This window comes from Pseudophryne corroboree, chromosome 8, assembly GCF_028390025.1.
Source record: "Pseudophryne corroboree isolate aPseCor3 chromosome 8, aPseCor3.hap2, whole genome shotgun sequence".
In the NCBI taxonomy this organism is placed as follows: Eukaryota; Metazoa; Chordata; class Amphibia; order Anura; family Myobatrachidae; genus Pseudophryne; species Pseudophryne corroboree.
In genome coordinates this window covers 295,938,322-295,955,377 of record NC_086451.1, presented here as the reverse complement: position 1 = coordinate 295,955,377, position 17,056 = coordinate 295,938,322, and the positions used below count along the sequence as shown (strand labels likewise).

Sequence of the window (17,056 nt, the reverse complement as noted above, 5' to 3'; positions counted from 1 at the left end):
GGGTCTGTATCGACCGACTGAGGTAAAGGGCGTTTTACAGCCCCTGACGGTGTCTGAGACGCCTGGGCAGTTACCAACTGGTTTGACGGCCGTCTCATGTCGTCAACTGATTTTTGTAATGTGCTGACATTATCACGTAATTCCATAAACAAAGCCATCCATTCCGGTGTCGACTCCCTAGGGGGTGACATCACCATTACCGGCAATTGCTCCGCCTCCACACCAATATCATCCTCATACATGTCGACACACACGTACCGACACACAGCAGACACACCGGGAATGCTCTATTGAAGACAGGACCCCACTAGCCCTTTGGGGAGACAGAGGGAGAGTTTGCCAGCACACACCCAAGCGCTATAATATATATGGGAACAACCCTATATAAGTGTTGTATCCTTATAGCAGCTTAAATATATTTATATCGCCAAAAAAGTGCCCCCCCTCTCTGTTTTACCCTGTTTCTGTAGTGCAGTGCAGGGGAGAGTCCTGGGAGCCTTCCTCACAGCGGAGCTGAGCAGGAAAATGGCGCTGTGTGCTTAGGAGAATAAGCCCCGCCCCCTATTTCGGCGGGCTCTTCTCCGGAATCTGTGAGATCTGGCAGGGGTTAAATACATCCATATAGCCTCAAAGGGCTATATGTGATGTATTTTTAGCCATAAAAAGGTATAATACATTGCTGCCCAGGGCGCCCCCCCAACGCCCTGCACCCTCCGTGACCGCTGTGTGAAGTGTGCTGACAACAATGGCGCACAGCTGCAGTGCTGTGCGCTACCTCAGGAAGACTGAAAAGTCTTCTGCCGCCTGCTTCTGGACCTCTTCCATCTTCGGCATCTGTAAGGGGGGTCGGCGGCGCGGCTCCGGGACGAACCCCAGGGTGAGACCTGTGTTCCGACTCCCTCTGGAGCTAATGGTGTCCAGTAGCCTAAGAAGCCAATCCATCCTGCATGCAGGTGAGTTCACTTCTCTCCCCTAAGTCCCTCGATGCAGTGAGCCTGTTGCCAGCAGGACTCACTGAAAATAAAAAACCTAAAAAACTTTTTCTAAGCAGCTCTTTAGGAGAGCCACCTAGATTGCACCCTGCTCGGACGGGCACAAAAACCTAACTGAGGCTTGGAGGAGGGTCATAGGGGGAGGAGCCAGTGCACACCACCTGATCCTAAAGATTTATTTTTGTGCCCTGTCTCCTGCGGAGCCGCTAATCCCCATGGTCCTGACGGAGTCCCCAGCATCCACTAGGACGTTAGAGAAAAGCCAATAAGATTTGTTTGACATGATCTCCCCCCAGTGAATCCATGCTGTTTGGAATCCTGTAAATTGCTGGATTTGAGATAGTCTACAACTCTTTCTTTTAAGAGTGTTTTCATCAATTTCCCTGCTACTGATGTAAGACTCACTGGTCTGTAGTTGTTTGCCTCTTCCTTGCTTCCACTTGTGTGCAGTGGGACTATGTTCGCTCTTTTCCAGTCCTCTGGAATTACCCCTGTAGCTAATGACTGGTTAAATAATTCTGTCAATGGTGCTACCAGCACCTCTAAGTTCTTTTAGTATCCTTGGATGTATCCTATCTGGCCCCATAGATTTGTCCACTTTCAGCTTTGAGAGTTCTGTTAGTGCTGAAACACACTACCCGGCTTTTGCCGGCCGGGAAAAAGCCGGACGGCTTTTTCCCGTGCCGGCATTGTAGTTAACAGTGTGAGGGCTAGGGTCCCTTCACACTGCACGGCCCCGGCCCGGCTGCCGGGTTGCAGCCGGGTCTCACCACTGGAAGGTCCGGCCGCCGGGCCGTCTTTGGAGCCAGTAAACCATGTGTGTGAAGGGGAGCTTTCACACACAACGGTTTTTTCTGAAGCCGTGTCTGATGCTGCGCATGCGCACAGCATCACACACGTCTCAAAGCCGTCCTGTGTGACAGACACTGCCGGTTTCTCCCGGATGGCAAAAAGCCGGACAAAGTTTGTCCAGCTTTTTGCCATCCGGGAAAAACCGGAGTGTGTGTTACAGCCCTTAGGACCTACTCTATAAATGTACTGGTTTCATTTTCCTGAATATCCCTGCAACTTAACTGTGGCCCCTTCCCCCCTCTTTCAGTAGTGAATACTGAGCAAAAATAATTAAGATGATCTGCTATTACATTGTCTCCCTCAACAAGACTCCCAGTCTGTCTTTAGTTTTATTATTCCACCTTTTGTTTTTCTGCTTTCCCTTATATACCTAAAAAAATGTTTGCCTCCTTTACCCACTGACTGGGTCATTTTCTCCTCAGCTTGTGCCTTTGCACATCTGATTACCTTCTTAGTCTCCTTCTGTCTGACAAGATATCTCAGTTTTCATTATTTTGTGTCTGCTTATATATCCTAAAAGCCATCTTTTTTGCTTTCACAATATTTGCTACTGCTTTCGCAAACCACACTGGCTTCCTTTTTCCTTGTGTTTTTCCTAACACTTTTGAGACAAAAGTCTGTTGCCTTTAATATTGCACTTTTTAATGTTTCCCACCTCTACTGCACTGCTTCCAAGTTCCTCCACTCTGCCAAAGAGTCGCTTACACATTTTCCCATCCCTACAAAATAAGCCTTCCTAAAATCCAACACCTTTGTTTTTGTATGGGGTGAGTCAGTCTCTCACTGGATCCCAGGTTTTCACCCACTTTTAAGTCAGATATTCTGTCTCCATTTGTAAGTATTAAGTCTAATATTGCATCTTTCCAAGTGGGCTCCCTCACCAACTGGTGGAGGGATGCTCCCTGAAGGGAAGATCTTTCCAGTTCTTCTTCCTGTACTGGAGCCCTACATATCACGCCAATACGAATAATCGACTACTCACCTGTTTCTATGGTCTTGGTCACCCAAAGGGCCTCAGTTTTTTTTCTTCAATACATTGTATTTATGTAGTATATAATTTATATATATATATATATATATATATATATATATATATATATATATATATATATATATATATATTTTTTTTACATACATTGCTAACCCTCTTGTGATTTTTTCCATTCTGTCCTTACTAAATAAAGTTAATCCCGGTATATATATGTCACAGTCATGATTTTCATTACAGCATTACTCTAGTTTCCACAATATCTAGATCACCCCTGGTCATTACTGCAGTTAGTTCTGGGATTTTATTTCCTAAGCTCCTAGCATTTGCACACAGCTTTTAGAGTTTTGTTTGTGCTTTTCCTGTTCCTAGCTATATTCTTCTATCTGCCTATGTTTATTTGGTTTTGATCTGCATTATCTTCTGTTGCTGTGGATATGTGTCCTATTCCCTTTGCCTGCAGAAACAATACCTCTGTGTTGGGGGAGCAGATAGCTTTATTCCTATTTGGTTCACTGCCCCCCTCTGTTAGTTTAAATAGTTCTTAATGAGCATCCAAACTGTTCAGTTAGTATTCTTGTTCCCCTTGAAGATGGGTGCAGGCTGTCACTTTTGCATAAGCTCCTATCTTGCCAGATGGTGTGACTATGGCCTATAAACCCAAATCTCTCCTCAATGCACCATGTCCTTAGCCAAACATTGAAGTTTCTGATGCAATGAGTTCTGTCTTCCACTCTGTGTACTGGCAATACTTCTGAAAAAGTTACAGTGGCTGCCACCTGCTTCAGAGAGGCCCTAGCTTCCTAAATTCATCTTTTATGGCCAGGTCATTTGTCCCTAGGTGGACAATGACATCCACCTCCCCATCTCTTCTTGCTGCCTTCACAATTCTTAGCATGCGCTCTTTATACCTTGGAGCTGTAGCTCCAGGTAAGCACCTTACTCGTTTCTCTACTTCATTTGAATTTCCCAGATGTATTCCTCTAATAATGGAATCTCCCAAGAGAAGTGCAGTCCTTTTTGGAGATGCAATTTATCTGTTACTTTTCTTGTTCCTATAGTTAGTAGATGTCCCCATATCATCCTGTTCTGTAGTGCCTCTATTAGTTGTATCTTCCAGCCCTGCAAGAGTAGCATATGAGATGTGCAATGACTTGGAGTAATCCTTGACTCCTCCCTCTCCTTCAAACCACACATTCAGTACCTCTCACAAACCTGCCATTTCAATCTCAAAAACATCTCCAGGATCAGACCTTCTCTCACCCAGGACACTACTAAGACCCTCATCCACTCACTGGTCATCTCCAGATTGGACTACTGCAATATCCTCCTATCTGGCCTCCCTCCACTCCAATCTATCCTCAATGCCGCTGTATCATCGTCCTCACCAAATGTACTACATCCACATCCCCTCTCTTGCAGGACCTTCACTGGCTACCCTTCCCATTCAGAATCCAATTAAAGCTTCTCACACTCGCCTACAAAGCCCTCACCCACTCTTCTCCCTCTTACATCTCTGACCTTATTTCTTTACATTTCCACCCGCCCTCTTCGCTCTGCTAATGCACACCATCTCTCCTGCCAACTGATTACCTCCTCCCACTCCTACCTACAAGATTTTGCATGTGCTGCTCCCTATCTCTGGAATGCTCTACATCTCCCCATCCGACTCTCCACCTCTCTACAAAACTTCAAATGGGCTCTCAAGACCCACCTCTTCACCAAACCCAGCCACCTCTCCTCCTAACCCCCTTGTCTATGCTCACTGTTAACTCCTTCTGTGTCACCCCAGTCTGTTAGCACCTCACCTATTAGATCGTAAACTCGCAAGAATAGGGACTTCTTTCCTCATGTGCCTTTCCTTTTCTTACTTATACAATCTTATACTCCTCACTCCCTTTCATGGCACCTAACCCCGGGTTTTCTATACCTGTCCCATATTGTTTTGACCTGTAAGTGCTGATTTCTTCTTTGCTCATTTGATTATGTACTGAGTAATGGGCGCTGCGGGGATCCCTTGTGGCACTAATAAATATATATCACACCCCCGCCCCAATATCTTCTCCCCCTCCCTATTTTGATCTGTAGTTCCTCTGTCTGAACCCACCCACCACCCCCCCCACCCCTACCCACCCACCCGCACCTCACTCCCATCCACACTACTCCCGCACTACCTTCAAATATCACTTCACATTTATGTTGATATATTAAATCTGACACGTGTATGGTAAAAAGTTATTATTACAGTCAGACCTCACTGGAAAGGCCCAATCTCGCCCGATCTTGGAAGCGAAGCAGTGTCGGGCCTGATCAGTACCAGACTAGGGAGACCATCTGGGAAGATCAGGTACTGTAAACGAACTGGTGTTAAATAGCCTACATGAGCATGTCAGTTTATTATTAAGTCTCTCACTTTCTGCATCTTAATAACTTATTAAATATAAATATTTTTTTATTATTATTTATTATTTTTTATTTTGCACCTTGCACTTTATATTATATATATTATATATACTATACCTCATTAATTATATCACTGGATAGCCCCCTGTGTATTACTAATACTACTAACAATATGTATTAATATATATTTTGTAATGATCTATAAACATTTGCTAGTGATTTACCTATTAACTTTATTATCACTAATGAATTATTGATCAATTCCCGTTTTTCTATCTATATGTCCAAAATACCGGAGAACTAAGAGAAATGTCCCCGATTATGGACTCCCCAAATATGGCCGCCGTGTGTAGCTGCATATGACTAAATCTCTACAAAGATGGCCGCCGCAAGGAATTCACTGAGAAACAATGTTCCTAGAACTGTTGAACTCCAAACGACTTCTGCAAGCCGCGGGCGCATGCGCAATCGCGTACCGGAAGTGGGGCGGAAGTGACACGACGGCCCAAAACCGGAAGTGGGGCGGAAAAGGTCCGCCGGCGCATCTATATGGGAGTTTTTTAAAGCTCTCCAGCACCAAACCTGTTTTTTAAACACTAATACTATATTATGTACATATATACTACTAAATGAGGTCACTGGACATATATTAATAGAAGTTCCCAATCCATTTTACAATATCATGCCTAATTAACAGGAAGTGATGTCATAATTACCATGAGAGTATTACTGGTATAAATAGAAGTCTGGTCCCATTCTACCATTACCCCTTGATGAAGTCTGAATGACTAAACGCGTTGGGCTACCTGGCAGTGACCTCATACCAAGTTAAGTTAAAATTGTTTTACATATTTTAACATACATTTTAACTGGTATTATATTGCATTGTGTCTATTGTTTTTATCCCATTTTTTAAGAAGTTTTGCTGCTCAAATTTTAGTCTAGCTGTTTAATCATTGTCTGTTTTAAATATATTAATAAATTAACCTTTTATAGATCCACTCGATCTGGTTATTCATTATTTTATAGATATATTACATATATTTTTATATATCTTCTAGATCCACTTTTATTGAACTATTTTAAGACACCATTGGTCGCTATATCCCCCACCCCCCCGTGTGTTATATATATATATATATACACACACACACACACACATACAGATGTGTCCACATACATCTTTGCTATATCCCGCCATGTATGGCACAGTTTTGTATGCCATAGACTCAGAGATTTAGCCATGCCTTGTGATTTTTCTTAATTTGCTTCTTTAATATGTTACTTTATACATATTCTATTATGGCAAACAAAAACAAAAATTTTAAAATTCATCCACTTGCAACTCGTAAAATACAGCTTAGCCGTATTTTGCATGTTGTGCCAAATTTGTAAAAAAGCAAAGTTGTAAGTGGACACATCTGTATACACATACATACACAGTATCTCTCTCTCTCTCTCTCTATATATATATATATATATATATATATATATATATATATATATATATATATATATATAAATATATTAAGAATTTACTTACCGATAATTCTATTTCTCGTAGTCCGTAGTGGATGCTGGGAACTCCGTAAGGACCATGGGGAATAGCGGCTCCGCAGGAGACTGGGCACAAAAAGTAAAAGCTTTAGACTAGCTGGTGTGCACTGGCTCCTCCCCCTATGACCCCCCTCCAAGCCTCAGTTAAGATACTGTGCCCGGACGAGCGTACATAATAAGGAAGGATTTTGAATCCCGGGTAAGACTCATACCAGCCACACCAATCACACCGTACAACTCGTGATCTGAACCCAGTTAACAGTATGATAACCGTAGGAGCCTCTGAAAAGATGGCTTCCAACAATAAACAACCCGATTTGTTTGTAACAATAACTATATACAAGTATTGCAGACAATCCGCACTTGGGATGGGCGCCCAGCATCCACTACGGACTACGAGAAATAGAATTATCGGTAAGTAAATTCTGGGATGCTGGGAACTCCGTAAGGACCATGGGGATTATACCAAAGCTCCCAAACGGGCGGGAGAGTGCGGATGACTCTGCAGCACCGAATGAGAGAACTCCAGGTCCTCCTCAGCCAGGGTATCAAATTTGTAGAATTTAGCAAACGTGTTTGCCCCTGACCAAGTAGCTGCTCGGCAAAGTTGTAAAGCCGAGACCCCTCGGGCAGCCGCCCAAGATGAGCCCACCTTCCTTGTGGAATGGGCTTTAACAGATTTTGGCTGTGGCAGGCCTGCCACAGAATGTGCAAGTTGAATTGTACTACAAATCCAACGAGCAATCGTCTGCTTAGAAGCAGGAGCACCCAGCTTGTTGGGTGCATACAGTATAAACAGCGAGTCAGATTTTCTGACTCCAGCCGTCCTGGAAACATATATTTTCAGGGCCCTGACTACGTCCAGCAACTTGGAGTCCTCCAAGTCCCTAGTAGCCACAGGTACCACAATAGGTTGATTCATGTGAAACGCTGAAACCACCTTAGGGAGAAATTGAGGACGAGTCCTCAATTCCGCCCTATCCGAATGAAATATCAGGTAAGGGCTTTTATAGGATAAAGCCGCCAATTCTGATACGCGCCTGGCTGAAGCCAGGGCCAACAGCATTACCACTTTCCATGTGAGATATTTCAAATCCACTGTGGCAAGTGGTTCAAACCAATGTGATTTTAGGAACCCTAAAACTACATTGAGATCCCAAGGTGCCACTGGAGGCACAAAAGGAGGCTGTATATGCAGTACCCCTTTGACAAACGTCTGAACTTCAGGCACTGAAGCCAGTTCTTTTTGGAAGAAGATCGACAGGGCCGAAATTTGAACCTTAATGGATCCTAATTTTAGGCCCATAGACAATCCTGCTAGCAGGAAATGTAGGAAACGACCCAGTTGAAATTCCTCCGTAGGGGCCTTCTTGGCCTCACACCACGCAACATATTTTCGCCAAATGCGATGATAATGTTTTGCAGTTACATCCTTCCTGGCCTTGATCAGGGTAGGGATGACTTCATCTGGAATGCCTTTTTCCTTCAGGATCCGGCGTTCAACCGCCATGCCGTCAAACGCAGCCGCGGTAAGTCTTGGAACAGACAAGGTCCCTGCTGGAGCAGGTCCTTCCTTAGAGGTAGAGGCCACGGGTCCTCCGTGAGCATCTCTTGCAGCTCCGGGTACCAAGTTCTTCTTGGCCAATCCGGAGCCACGAGTATCGTTCTTACTCCTCTCCTTCTTATGATTCTCAGTACTTTTGGTATGAGAGGAAGAGGAGGGAACACATATACCGACTGGAAAACCCACGGAGTTACCAGAGCGTCCACCGCTATTGCCTGAGGGTCCCTTGACCTGGCGCAATATCTGTCCAGTTTCTTGTTGAGACGGGACGCCATCATGTCCACCTTTGGTTTTTCCCAACGGTTTACAATCACTTGGAAGACTTCTGGATGAAGTCCCCACTCCCCCGGGTGGAGGTCGTGTCTGCTGAGGAAGTCTGCTTCCCAGTTGTCCACTCCCGGAATGAACACTGCTGACAGTGCTATCAAATGATTTTCCGCCCAGCGAAGAATCCTTGCAGCTTCTGCCATTGCCCTCCTGCTTCTTGTGCCGCCCTGTCTGTTTACGTGGGCGACAGCCGTGATGTTGTCCAACTGGATCAATACCGGTTGACCCTGAAGCAGAGGCCTTGCTTGACTTAGGGCATTGTAAATGGCCCTTAGCTCTAGGATATTTATGTAAAGAGACGTTTCCATGCTTGACCACAAGCCCTGGAAATTTCTTCCCTGTGTGACTGCTCCCCAGCCTCTCAGGCTGGCATCCGTGGTTACCAGCATCCAATCCTGAATGCCGAATCTGCGGCCCTCTAGAAGATGAGCCTTCTGTAACCACCACAGGAGAGATACCCTTGTCCTTGGAGATAGGGTTATCCGCTGATGCATCTGAAGATGCGATCCGGACCATTTGTCCAGCAGATCCCACTGAAAAGTTCTTGCATGGAATCTTCCGAATGGAATCGCTTCGTAAGAAGCCACCATTTTTCCCAGGACTCTCGTGCACTGATGCACTGACACTTGTCCTGGTTTTAGGAGGTTCCTGACTAGCTCGGATAACTCCCTGGCCTTCTCCTCCGGGAGAAACACCTTTTTCTGGACTGTGTCCAGAATCATCCCTAGGAACAGCAGACGTGTTGTTGGAATCAGCTGTGATTTTGGGATATTTAGAATCCACCCGTGCTGACGTAGCACTACCTGAGATAGTGCTACTCCGACCTCTAACTGTTCCCTGGACCTTGCCCTTATCAGGAGATCGTCCAAGTAAGGGATAATTAATACGCCTTTTCTTCGAAGAAGAATCATCATTTCGGCCATTACCCTGGTAAAGACCCGTGGTGCCGTGGACAATCCAAACGGCAGCGTCTGAAACTGATAATGACAGTTTTGTATCACAAACCTGAGGTACCCTTGATGAGAAGGGTAGATTGGGACATGGAGATAAGCATCCTTGATGTCTAGAGATACCATATAGTCCCCTTCTTCCAGGTTCGCTATCACTGCTCTGAGTGACTCCATCTTGAATTTGAACCTTTTTATGTAAGTGTTCAAAGATTTTAGATTTAAAATTGGTCTCACCGAGCCGTCCGGCTTCGGTACCACAAACAGCGTGGAATAATACCCCTTTCCCTGTTGTAGGAGGGGTACCTTGATTATCACCTGCTGGGAATACAGCTTGTGAATAGCTTCCAATACTGCCTCCCTGTCGGAGGGAGACGTTGGTAGAGCAGACTTCAGGAACCGGCGAGGGGGAGACGTCTCGAATTCCAATTTGTACCCCTGTGATACTACCTGCAGGATCCAGGGGTCCACTTGCGAGTGAGCCCACTGCGCGCTGAAATTCTTGAGACGGCCCCCCACCGTGCCCGAGTCTGCTTGCAGAGCCCCAGCGTCATGCTGAGGACTTGGCAGAAGCGGGGGAAGGCTTCTGCTCCTGGGAAGAGGCTGCATGGTGCAGTCTTTTTCCCCTTCCTCTGCCCCGGGGCAGGAATGAGCGGCCTTTTTCCCTCTTGCCTTTTTATAGGGACGAAAGGACTGGGTTTGAAAAGACGGTGTCTTTTTCTGCTGAGAGTTGACCTGGGGTAAAAAGGTGGATTTTCCAGCCGTTGCCGTGGCCACCAGGTCCGATAGACCGACCCCAAATAACTCCTCCCCTTTATACGGCAATACTTCCATATGTCGTTTGGAATCCGCATCACCTGACCACTGTCGCATCCATAACGTTCTTCTGGCAGAAATGGACATCGCACTTACTCTAGATGCCAGGGTGCAAATATCCCTCTGTGCATCTCGCATATATAGTAATGCATCCTTTAAATGCTCTATAGTTAATAATATACTGTCCCTATCCAGGGTATCAATATTTTCAGTCAGAGAATCCGACCAAGCCACTCCAGCGCTGCACATCCAGGCTGAGGCGATCGCTGGTCGCAGTATAACACCGGTATGTGTGTATATACCTTTTAAGATATTTTCCAGCCTTCTATCAGCTGGTTCCTTGAGAGCGGCCGTATCAGGAGACGGTAACGCCACTTGTTTTGATAAGCGTGTGAGCGCCTTATCTACCCTAGGGGGTGTTTCCCAACGTGCCCTAACCTCTGGCGGGAAAGGGTATAGTGCCAATAATTTATTAGAAATCAGCAGTTTTTTATCGGGGGAAACCCACGCTTTATCACACACCTCATTTAATTCATCTGACTCAGGAAAAACTACTGGTAGTTTTTTCACACCCCACATAATACCCTTTTTTGTGGTACTTGTAGTGTCAGAAATGTTCAATGCCTCCTTGGAGGTAACGGGCGTTTTAGCGCCCCTGACGGTGTCTGAGACGCCTGAACAGGCACTAATTGATTTGTCGGCTGTCTCATGTCGTCAACAGTTTTTTTTTTGCACAGTGCTGACATTGTCACGTAATTCTTTAATTACTACCATCCAGTCAGGTGTCGACTCCCTAGGGGGTGACATCACTAACACAGGCAATTGCTCTGCTTCCACATCATTTTCCTCCTCATACATGTCGACACAATCGTACCGACACCCAGCACACACACAGGGAATGCTCTGATAGAGGACAGGACCCCACTAGCCCTTTGGGGAGACAGAGGGAGAGTTTGCCAGCACACACCAGAGCGCTATATATATATATACAGGGATAACCTTAAATAAGTGTTACTCCCTTTATAGCTGCTGTATTATATATTAGCTGCCAATAGTGCCCCCCCTCTCTTGTTTTACCCTGTTTCTGTAGTGTAGTCTGCAGGGGAGAGTCAGGGAGCCGTCCTTCCAGCGGAGCTGTGAAAGAAAATGGCGCTTGTGTGCTGAGGAGAAAGGCTCCGCCCCCTTCACGGCGGCCCTTTCTCCCGCTTTTTTCAGGAAACTGGCAGGGGATAAATGCATCCATATAGCCCAGGAGCTATATGTGATGCATTTTTTTTAGCCATATAAGGTTTTTATATCGTTTTTATTGCGTCTCAGGGCGCTCCCCCCCAGCGCCCTGCACCCTCAGTGACCGGAGTGTGAAGTGTGCTGAGAGCAATGGCGCACAGCTGCAGTGCTGTGCGCTACCTTATTTGAAGACAGGAACGTCTTCTGCCGCCGCTTTCTCCGGACCTCTTCGCTCTTCTGGCTCTGTAAGGGGGCCGGCGGCGCGGCTCCGGGACCCATCCAGGCTGAACCTGTGATCGTCCCTCTGGAGCGAATGTCCAGTAGCCAAGAAGCCCAATCCACTCTGCAGTCAGGTGAGTTCGCTTCTTCTCCCCTTAGTCCCACGATGCAGTGAGCCTGTTGCCAGCAGGACTCAATGAAAATAAAAAACCTATTTAAACTTTTACTTCTAAGCAGCTCAGGAGAGCCACCTAGCTTGCACCCTTCTCGTTCGGGCACAAAAATCTAACTAACTGAGGCTTGGAAGGGGGTCATAGGGGGAGGAGCCAGTGCACACCAGCTAGTCTAAAGCTTTTACTTTTTGTGCCCAGTCTCCTGCGGAGCCGCTATTCCCCATGGTCCTTACGGAGTTCCCAGCATCCACTAGGACGTCAGAGAAAATAGGATTCTAATACCTACCGGTAAATCCTTTTTTTCTTAGCCCGTAGAGGATGCTGGGGACACCATTAGAACCGTGGGGTATAGATGGGATCTGCAGGAGACATGGGCACTTTAAGACTTTGCAAGGGTGTGAACTGGCTCCTCCCTCTATGCCCCTCCTCCAGACTCCAGTTATAGGAACTGTGCCCAGGGAGACGGACATTTCGAGGAAAGGATTTATTGTTAAACTAAGGTGAGATTCATACCAGCTCACAAGCCAACGGCATGAGTAACAGCAGCAACAGGCTGACAATAAACGTAACACAACATATGTGTAACCATAACTATTAACTGCAGATACAGTACGCACCGGGACGGCGCCCAGCATCCTCTACGGACTAAGAGAAAAGGATTTACCGGTAGGTATTAAAATCCTATTTTCTCATACGTCCTAGAGGATGCTGGAGACACTATTAGAACCATGGGGTTATACCAAAGCTCTATAACGGGCGGGAGAGTGTGGACGACTCTGCAGCACCGATTGACCTTACTTCATCGGCCAAGGTGCCAAACTTGTAGAACTTTGCAGAAGTGTTTGACCCCGACCAAGTAGCTGCTCGGCAAAGTTGCAATGCCAAGACCCTCCGGGCAGCCGCCCAGGATGAGCACACCTTTCTAGTAGAATGGGCCTTCACCGATTCCGGTAACGGCAATCCAGCCGTGGAATGAGCATGCTGAATCGTGTTACAGATCCAGCGTGCAATGGTCTGCTTGGAAGCAGGACACCCAACCTTGTTGGGAGCATACAGGACAAACAGAGCCTCCGTTTTCCTAATCTGAGCCGTTCTGGTGACAAATCTTCAGAGCTCTGACCACATCCAGAGATTTTGACTCAGTGAATGCGTCGGTAGCCACAGGTACCACAAAAGGTTGGTTTATGTGGAAAGAGGAGACCACCTTTGGTAAAAATTGTTGACGTGTCCTCAATTGAGCTCTATCTTCATGGAAGATCAAATAAGGGCTCTTGTGAGACTAGGCCGCTAACTCAGACACCCGCCTTGCAGATGACAAGGCCAACAGGATGACCAATTTCCAAGAGAGGAATTTCAACTCCACCTTCCGTAAAGGTTCAAACCAACGTGATTGAAGAAACTGCAAAACCACATTAAGGTCCCATGGCGCCACTGGAGTCACAAACGGAGGTTGGATGTGCAACACTCCTTTCACGAAAGTCTGAACTTCTGGAAGGGAGGCCAATTGTTTCTGAAAGAAAACCGATAAGGCTGAAATCTGTACCTTAATTGAGCCTAATTTTAGGCCCGCATCCACACCTGCTTGTAGAAAATGGAGAAAACGCCCTAGGCGAAACTCTTCCGTAGGAGCCTCCTTGGCTTCACACCAAGAAATATATTTTCTCCAAATACGGTGGTAATGTTTAGCAGTTACCCCTTTTCTGGCCTGAATAAGTGTGGGAATGACTTCACTGGGAATACCCTTACGGGCTAGGATTCTGCGTTCAACCGCCATGCCGTCAAACGCAGCCGCGGTAAGTCCTGATACACGCACGGCCCCTGTTGTTAACAGATCCTTGTGCAGAGGAAGAGGCCAGGGATCTCCTATAAGTAATTCCTGAAGATCTGTAAACCAGGCCCTCCTTGGCCAGTCTAGGACAATGACAATCGCCCGGATTTTTGTTCTTCTTATGATCTTCAAAATTTTCGGAATTAGAAGAAGTGGAGGGTATAAATACACCGACTGAAACACCCACGGTGTCACCAGTGCATCCACTGCTATTGCTTGAGGGTCCCTTGACCTGGAACAATATCTCTGAAGCTTCTTGTTGAGACAAGATGCCATCATGTCTATTTGAGGAACTCCCCAACGACTTGTTATCTCTGTGAAGACTTCTTAGTGGAGGCCCCACTCTCCTGGATGGAGATCGTGTCTGATGAGGAAGTCTGCTTCCCAGTTGTCCACTCCTGGAATGAATATCGCTGACAGAGCGCTTGTATGTTTTTCCGCCCAGCGGAAAATCCTCGTGGCTTCTGCCATTGCCGCTCTGCTTTTCGTTCCGCCCTGACTGTTTATGTACGCTACTGCTGTTACATTGTCCGACTGGATCAGTACAGGGAGATCTCGAAGAAGATGTTCCGCTTGTAGGAGGCCATTGTAAATGGCCCTTAACTCCAGAACATTTATGTGGAGACAAGTTTCCTGACTTGACCATCTTCCTTGGAAGTTTTCTCCTATTGTGACTGCCCCCCAGCCTCGGAGGCTTGCATCCGTGGTCACCAGGATCCAATCCTGTATCCCGAACCTGCGCCCCTCTAGGAGGCGAGATTTGTGCAGCTACCACAGGAGTGATATCCTGGCTTTGGACGACAGGATTATCCTCTGGTGCATGTGTAGATGGGACCCTGACCACTTGTCCAACAAGTCCCACTGGAACACTCCAGCATGGAACCTGCCAAACTGAATGGCCTCGTAGGCCGCAACCATCTTTCCCAGCAACCGAATGCATTGATGGATTGACAGTCTTGCTGGTTTCAGAATTTGTTTTACCAGACTCTGAAATTCCAGAGCCTTATCCACAGGAAGAAAGACTCCGTAGTTCTGTGTCCAATATCATTCCCAAAAACGACAGCAGCGTCGTTGGAACGAACTGTGAATTTGGCAAGTTTAGGAGCCAACCATGTTGTTGAAGAACTGTCAGAGAGTGCAAAGTTTCGGACCAACTGGTCCCTGGATCTCGCCTTTATCAGGAGATCGTCCAAGTATGGGATAATTGTGACTCCTTGCTTGCGAAGGAGAACCATCATCTCCGCCATCTCTTTGGTGAAAATCCTCGGAGCCGTGGATAGACCAAATGGCAACATTTAAAATTGGTAATGACAATCCTGAATTGCAAACCTCAGGTAAGCCTGATGCGGAGGATAAACGGGAACATGTAAGTAGGCATCTTTTATGTCCCCCAACACCATAAAATCCCCTTCCTCCAGACTGGAGATCACTGCTCGGAGAGACTCCATCTTGAATTTGAATCTCCTTAGGTAGAAATTCAGGGATTTCAGGTTTAGGATTGGTCTGACCGAGCCGTCCGGCTTCGGGACCACAAACAGGCTCGAATAAAAACCTTCTCCCTGTTGTGACTGGGGAACCTTGACGATAACTTGATTTCGACACAATTTTTGTATTGCGTCGCAAACTACCTCCCTGTCGGGAATAGAAGTTGGTAAGGCAGATTTGAAAAAACGTCGAGGGGGGACGCCTTGAAACTCCAGCTTGTACCCCTGGGATACTATTTGTAAAATCCAAGGGTCCAGGTTTCAAACGAACCCAAAACTGACTGAAGAGTTTTAGATGGGCCCCCACCGGTGCGGACTCCCGCATAGGAGCCCCAACGTCATGCGGTGGAATTGGCAGAAGCCTGGGGGGACTTCTGCTCCTGGGAGCCTGACAAGGCTGGAGATCGTTTTCTTCTTCCCCTTCCTCTAGTAGCAAGGAAGGAAGAACCCCGGCCCTTTCTGTATTTATTGGGCCGAAAGGACTGCATCTGATAATGTTGCGTTTTCTTTTGTTGTGGAGGCACATAAGGTAAAAAGGATGACTTACCCACGGTAGCCGTAGATACCATATCATCAAGGCCGTCTCCAAATAAGGCCTTACCTTTATATGGTAGAGATTCCATACTTTTCTTGGAGTCAGCATCAGCATTCCATTGGTGAATCAACAACGCTCGTCCAGCTGAGACTGCCATGGCATTGGCTTTTGATCCCAAAAGACCAATATCTCTCGCAGCTTCCTTAAAGTATGCTGCAGCGTCCTTGATATAACCCAGCGTCAAGAGGATACTATCCCTATCTAGGGTATCTATAGCAGATGACAAGTTATCTGCCCACTTTTCGATAGCACTACTTACCCACGCAGTCGCAATGACAGGTCGGAGTAGTGTACCTGTGGTCACATAAATGGACTTCAATGTAGTTCCTTGTTTACGATCCGCAGGATCCTTCAGGGCCGCCGTGTCAGGTGACGGAAGAGACACCTTTTTAGACAAACGAGACAAGGCCTTGTCCACAGTGGGGGGGGGGTGACTCCCACTTTTCCCTATCCGTTGAGGGAAACGGATAAGCTGCCATAATTCTTTTGGGAATCTGAAACTTTCTGTCAGGACCTTCCCAAACTTTTTCAAATAGCGTGTTCAGTTCATGAGAGGGAGGAAACGTTATCTCAGGTTTCCTTTCTTTATACATACAGACCCTTTTATCAGGGATAGCTGGGTCCTCAGTGATATGTAACACATCTTTTACCGCAACAATCATGAACTGAATGCTCTTTGCCAATTTTTGGTCTAACCTTGAATCGCTATAGTCGACACTGGAATCCGTGTCCGTGTCGGTATCAGTGTCCGCCAATTGGGCCAACATACGTTTTTGTGACCCTGAGGGGACCTGACTTTGGAATAACATATCTTCCACAGATTTCTTCCATGCATGGGTCTGCGACTCAGACTTATCTAACCTCTTACTAATAAGAGCCACATTAGCATTCAAGGCATTTAATACATTTACCCAATCAGGTGTCGGCTGTGCCGACAGGGTCACCGCCGCAGCCGTCTGTGTCCCTAATACAGCCTCCTCCTGGGAAGAGCCTTCAGCCTCAGACATGTCAATACTTGTGCACCAAACACCCACAGACACACCAGGCATATAGGGGATAGACCCACAGTAAAGTCTGTCAGAGA

At 46.5% G+C, this 17,056-nt stretch overlaps 1 protein-coding gene and 1 pseudogene across 3 annotated transcripts in view; one reads left to right on the top strand and one right to left on the bottom strand.

The window, feature by feature from the left end:
* Window positions 1-17,056, bottom strand: part of LOC134948996 (putative bifunctional UDP-N-acetylglucosamine transferase and deubiquitinase ALG13) — a 479,197-nt gene that overhangs the window by 70,620 nt on the left and 391,521 nt on the right. The gene's annotated exons all lie outside the window — the stretch shown is intronic.
* Window positions 5,072-5,191, top strand: LOC134949997 (5S ribosomal RNA; annotated as a pseudogene).